Source organism: Pieris rapae, chromosome 15 (assembly GCF_905147795.1).
Source record: "Pieris rapae chromosome 15, ilPieRapa1.1, whole genome shotgun sequence".
Classification (NCBI taxonomy): domain Eukaryota; kingdom Metazoa; phylum Arthropoda; class Insecta; order Lepidoptera; family Pieridae; genus Pieris; species Pieris rapae.
The window spans coordinates 4,171,574-4,179,047 of NC_059523.1; positions in this window are offsets into that span (position 1 = coordinate 4,171,574).

Here is a 7,474-nt window from a genome sequence, read left to right on the forward strand (position 1 = left end):
TGACGTTGCGGCACCGCTCCGGCGCCGCATCGCACCGTAACTGCATCATGTGGCCGCGCTCTAACTCATGAAAGTCATTTTGGATATTTTGATGTACGTGAGACTTAAGTCAGACTTCGCAGTCTAGAGTAAGATTTGCCTTATGTTGTCAGTACTAATGAACAAAGGTTACAAAACTACTTGACTTGTTAACTCTGCATTTATCGTGTGAACGCTGCTTGCGTTGACGTTTTGTCTTTATTAAAACCGTGGTTGAAATTGAACAAGGAATTTTATTGTTAGCGCTCGTTCCATATTCAAATATTTATTTTTATTATAAGCCTCATAATTCAACCTTATATTAGAGTAACATTTGATTACTACAATGACAAATGCTGTGTAAGCATGATTCAGCTAGATTTAAGCATTAATATACGTGAGCCTTGAGGAATCTCTGCCTATTTTAGGCAACCCTTCAAGAAAACAAGTTGTCGTGAAAAATTATACTCGCTAACGGAACAAAGACATAAACTGATTACAAATATTTGAATAGGTGTGAATTTATTTTGGTTAAAAGGAGGTATTGGAGACTTATTTTTATCGTTTGTACAAAGGCCGACAACGCATTCGCGAGGCCTCTGGCATTGAAAGTATCCATGGGCGGCGGCTGGTATCACTTAACATCTGGTGAGCGAGTGAAGACGTTCTTTTTGAATGTGTAGATCTCGAAAGACATCTGAAGCCACACAGACTAAACGAAATAATATATCAATTATACGGCCTAAGTTTTTTAATAAATTATATCAGCTAACATTTTTCATATATTTTCGTTATAATTAAATTTTAATTGATATTTTTTTATCTTTTACCCTATTTGTCACTTCTAGATCTTTATACGTATGTTACAAAGACATTAAAAGAACGCAGATGTTGTCAGGTTATAAATAATAAAGTTTTTTCTCGCCCGCCCTACCACGGCGCCCTACCGCCTAAGGCTTCACACATAAATCATCCACCCTGGCTGATTCCACAAAACTGCTGAGTTTTTATCTGTTTGTTCTGGCTTTAAAGTATTTACATTTTTTTAAAATCATATATTGTTTTATTATTAACATCTACTTTTAGTTTGGAATAATTAGAATATATCATAATATTATTGAGAGATAAAATTAGCGATGGTATCTTCAGAATCTATGAAAAAGAAACTGATTAACACGGAAGAGTTGGATAATACCTAATGTCAACTATGCGTTTGTATTATACGAAACCGATGTTTAACAACTTGGTCTGAATGGCAATGGTCTGGAGAGGTAACACGATACTGGTTACAGACAGCAAAATGGCAATGAAAGGGCAGAGAAAAGTGGGAAGCCTAAATAGACGATGGGCTGAATACTTCATAGAAGAAGCATGAAAAGACTGGCAGTCTATTGGCAAGATAAAGCCCTGGAAAGGGTTGGAGGATGCCTTTGCTCATGAGTGGTCCATATCCACAGGACTTATATTTTACTATTAACAATTAGCTACACGTATAAGTAAATACTTTGAGTACCAACATTTGAAATGGAAATTAGGATACGGAAACAAAATAAGGATTTATTATAAAAATATTTACTGTAAGTCATACGTTGTGTCATCAATATCAGTCACACAAGTGTTCCCTTGTGAATCAAATTCACGCCCCATACCTCAGTACGCATAAGACACAGAGAGGTCATAAAAACAGCTCATATTGTATGATGAACGATGTGTCAGATGCATGCGATATAGATTTAATAGCGTAGATGCGTTACTGTAATACTAATACTAATAGTAAAATCTTAATGTTTTGCTTTTGATTAGTGCTCGGATTCATATTAAAAGATATTTTAGAACTTATAGACTTTTAGACTTTATAGAATCGGTAGCCAATGGGCAAAACGCTCATGTAATGTTAAATGACACGACCACACATAGACTTACAATCTCGTAGTGCGTTGCCGACTTTTAAAACTAGCCTCTACCTAACTGACTTACTATAATAGAAAAACTACTTTTAGGACACCTAATAGTAAAAATGGTATATATATACATATATATTTGTTTTGTTTACAATTAACACGTGATCTACTGCGATGGATATTCCTTCAAATAGGCCGATTTTCTCATAATACATGAAAAGATCCAGTATTTTTATTGTTCTATACCAAATTTGAGAGTTATAATATCAAGAAATTCGTATAAATATGCATAAAACTAAGCTAACTTAAGCAATTGATTTTCACTTATCAGTATATCCTTAAATAAGGTTGCCTAGAAGAGATGGCTTTTAAGCGATAAGGGCGCCTGTTGCACTGTTGAATGATTTTTGTTATTTTGCATATCGTTTTTAGTTTTACAATCAATCAATAAAAATAGACTGAAGTAAATGTCCAACTGGATTTAAAGTCATCAATTAATTTGTTACTTTTATCTTTTAAACCATATCTATTTTCTATCATCTATGGCAGGGTCAGCGCCAATGTCCATAAATTATTAATATCCTTAGCATCTGTGACGATGAAATATAACATTATCCGTTGGGTTTCATCGCTTTGATTTTGCTTGAAAGTTATTCTTTTAAATTGAATTTTAAAACATAAAGAGTAAAAATGTACCTACTATTTTAGATTACAGTGTAAGGAATATGTCAGTTGAAGATAAAATGGTTATGCCATAGCGCAAACGCATTTGCGTCTATTTCATTTTAGCCTTTTGTACCTACTCCGACCCAGGAAAGCGGGTTATGTAATTTTCGGTAACTAGTAAGAGTCAGAGGCAGCCCTTATAGATAAATTATTTTTCCTTCGCTTCCTGATTTTCTGCCCAATTGATATGAAATAAATTCCTAGAATCAATAAATTACGACTAAATTAACAAAAAATTAATTGCTTCGAAATTGAAAAAAATATTTGTTCATGGAACCATCTTCACGATTACCAGTTAGTAATGAATAGAGAAGTTTCAATAAAGGCCATCAAACGCAGATTTCTTTCGTTCGGTCCCTACCCTTGCCCCTCACCCCGCTCTGTCGATATTTTACTAACGAAGTCTGTTCCTGACAGATGGACATATTGTGGTCTTATTGATAGCGATTTTAATAGATCATAATTGCAGCTTTAAAATCTATGTTGACAAAGAAATATAATTGAAAGCAATACTAAATTCAACCCATATCACCTCGACGACCGTCGTTCCACAATTCAGCGTATTTTTAAGGCAGTTTTTGCCGTGCACCACTAATATGCGGAACAAGCTGCCCACTGAAGTATTTCTGAACCAATTCGATTTAGGGTCCTTCAAAAAATGATCGTACTAGTTCTCAAAACGCCGACAACGCCCTAACGAGAATGCTGGCAATGTGGGTTTCCAAAGCCAGCGTTATCACTTAACATCAGATGAGCATCCTGCAGCCCCTTTTAGCCCCTGTTTTTAATGCTTTATTGACTAAACGATATATTGTCTGCTGTGTACAAATCACATTCTTAACTGTATAATTGTGAAGAGTTTATGAGTGACTTCCTACTTAATGGCCTATAGCCTGTAGATGGGGTAGATGGCGTCCACAGTGATTCTCTCAATCGGGTACATAATGTGGAAATAATGGAAATACTATAACATAGCGAGGCGCCACTCGCGTGAGCGACACATATAATAAATAAGATTTCCACAAGTAACTGTAGGTGAGTCCACAAAAGCTTATTATGTTATTTATAACACCTATATTTTTTTAGATTTTATATTTATCTTAATTGTTAAACAATTAAAATAAATATAAAAAATATCGGTGTATGTTGTATAGTTTTATCGTATAAGTAATAACTGTAAAGTGTGTGAATGTGAATTATATGGGAAATAAATCAATAAATTATTAGAACGCAAATTGAAAAAAGATTTGCCATTGTTTGGTTATAACTGTAATAAGTAAAGTATACTTAAATATTATGCCCGCCATTATAAGATTGAATTTTGATAAGGTGTGATCATAAATTGGGCTAACTATAACAAGCTACCCTCTCTTGTGACATCAAAAGGAATTCTCTATCTTTATTACGCTTTTACTAGCGACACACCCGAAAGGGTCTCATCCCAAGCTCATTTGAGTTGTGATTGTCACTTCGCAATCCCCACTTTACATAACATGGTGTAATATTGATAAATGAACAAAAATATCAAATAACAATTTTTATAATGAATAAGCATTAAAAGTTTTATAATATATTCTTTGGAATGGATTTACGGTTTATTAAAAGTTATGTAATGTATCTGAATAAAGGCTATTATTATTATTATTAAAAGTTATGAACAATATATATTGTAATATAATGATGATTGTAATAATCAATTAAATTTTTCAAATCACAATATTTCGCCTATTTGCCAATATATAGGGCGTTAAAGATTATTTAAAACAAATTCAGGGAAAACCTAATTCACCGGAGAGGACGTAGACCTTTACTTCGCACTTCGACTGTACTCTACTTCAATAGCGAGATCCATAAAAAAATAGAGGGATCATTATTTATACGTAGATAGTAGAATTTTATATGAATACTAGTCTACCTTTTTAGTACATACATACCAACACGGAGCATTTTGCTATCGTAACGAAAGACTGTACAGTTTTCTTGAATGAAAACTTTTTAGGTTGTTCTGTGAATGCTTCTCTATATGAACCTCAGAGTTTATTTATGTCATAAGTTTTTAATTATATTGTATGTTTTTTTGTGTTCTATCAACAAAAAAAAATGTCTAAAAAATAATTCTTTGGGCTGGACACCTCATATCGCTTAGGGGTTTGAATGATAGTAGCTGATTCTCAGACCTCCTGAATATGTAAAAAACTGTTATTTAATCAATACAAATGCAATTTTATAAAAATAATTGTCCTACTTAGCTTTAAGCTTCTAACAAAAATGTTAAAAATTGAAACTCATAAAAATTAGAGAAAAACATAGGTTTATCATAACGGAGTAGAATTTGTGCAATCCTACAAATACTTTTGTGATAATGAATACCATGTTATTAACATGAACATAAACTTGTCGACTACTGAATTGTATTATATTAACTCGTATATTTGAATTAGAAACTCCTAACAAATAATAACCTGCAGGAGACAGGTTAATTACAAGCATATTAAACAATTTAAACTAGTTTCCATTGAGTAGCGTATTTTTAATATACAATTGGTCGCCATTAATGTATTTCTTATTATTGGCTTTACCACTTCCTTGTATGACATATACTACATTATCACTACCTATCACAAAATTATTAAATTCGATCCAGTAGTTCACGCTATTAAGTGTAAACTGAATCGCGCTTACGAAGTTATTTCGACTAAGTTTTATTTTATTATATTATCAGGGTTCACCTGATGTTAAATTATACTGCTGCCTATGGACACAGGCTGCCAGAAGTTTCGTTAGTGCCTTGCTGGTATTTTAAGAATTGGTACACACTTTTATTAAAGACCCTAAGTCGAATTGGTTCAGATTGACTTATGACTCCAACTACAAGAGTAGGATAAAACTGAGGCGAGTCAAGTCCGCCTCGCTTCCATCAAGGGCACTACGCCAGCCTCATTTTGGTCCTGCAATACGCTAACAATCTCACTGGCTTTGCCTGAACTGGCTGATTTCCGTCGCAAGGAGAGTGGATAAAAATAACTACAAAACACCAGAGCCTCCAGGCCAACCAGTCGTTAGTTACTGGTCGAGAAATATTAGCTCTTCTTCTTAATAGACCGGAGGAACAGCTGCATCTTTCATCCTTCACATAAGTTTAATGTGTGTTCCTTCTGTACAATTTTTTTTAAATATAACATGAAAAGTATAAAAAAAATCATAACAGTGTCAAAGGTACTTAAATAATAATAGATAAATGATTTTCTTTTGATCAATATACAAAGCTTAATTACCAATGAAAGCAATTAGCGTGTTTGTTCGCGATCAAATGTCTTGAAAAATTGCCTTAAGACGTTCTTTCGTTCAAAGATTGCTGTAGGATTTCCATCATTTTAATTATGAAATATTATTCCTATTAGTTACTTAACATAAAAATCAAATATACAGTATTTTTGTAATTTTCTTAATATAGTAATATTAAAATAATTAAAAATGTATATCACAAGCGTTTTATTTATATTAAGTAAGACGTATATATTTATTTTTTTTCCCACACAGGCGCAGGAGTAGCCTAAGAATGGATACTGGAAGAGGGAAGGAAGGCACGTACCAAAAATGGAGCCAAGTATAAAGGAGTGTTTCATTATTAATCATTCAGATTATCAGATTATCAGATCCTCTTTTCAACTAATTTTTACATAAAAAATAATATCCAACATATATCACCTCAACACCCATTTAGTTAAAAAAATTATTTCCGCAGAAATTTATTCCTGTGTATGGAGCCATAAAATAAGACGCAGAAATGTGTCCAATACATAAATAGACGAGACTTCAAGTATAATTATATAAGCAGTTGTAGATATAAAAAGTTATAACAAATTGAAAATTTTCGTTATCTAATTTCAAATTTATTTCCAAATGTATGGTCACTCTACAATCTTTGATGAACGATCCCTGCATCTCTTTTCCTCGTTTTACTAATTATTCTTCCTCTTCTTCGTTTATTAGCGCTTATTTTCGCGATAATAAAATACCTTCCTATTCAAATTCATATTTTCATAATCATGAATATTTTAGAATTTAAATTTGTTTGCTATTTGTACATAATTATGAATAATTAAACTATACACGCTACGCCAAAGACGTGTATTCCGTTTCGAAACTCAAGATACAATCTTGTCTGGAGCACTGTGAACATTATATAGGAATATATTAAAATATTTAGTGCTTTGTTTTAATATCAGTACGAAACGGCTTAATTTGGCTATTTGAGGAAATTATTGCTCATAGAGGTATTTAAACTTGGTGTGTGTGTGAATTTAAAAAAAAAAGAAATAAATCAGTGGCGCTACAACCTCTTTAGGTCCTGGCCTCAGATTTCTGAATCTGTTTCATGATCATTTTTAAATCTAATAGGCAAATAGGTGATCAGCCTTCAGTGCCTGACACACGTCGTCGACTTTCTGCGTCTAAGACATGTCGATTTCCTTACTATGTTTTCCTTCATAATTAATATATTAATAAAAGCCATAATTAATGGCATCCTACTCCAAGAGCTGGAAGCCATTAATTATTATAAAATTAAAGGAAAATGCAGTAGTATGGTGTGCGGTTCAATATCAGTAAGCACGCCAAAATCTAACGGCGCCATTATGCCGGAACACCACCTATCATTTCCGGTTTGCGTTTCAAAGTCAAAATGGTTTTCCTCCTTTGACTGACACCGATTTAGCGCAACCATGCACTTTAACTTTAATATTCCTTTCTTTTATCCTTATTGTAGGGTTGTATAGGGTTGCTTGGAAGAATTTTTTTTTATTTTAAATCTGATTGTTTATGTACTA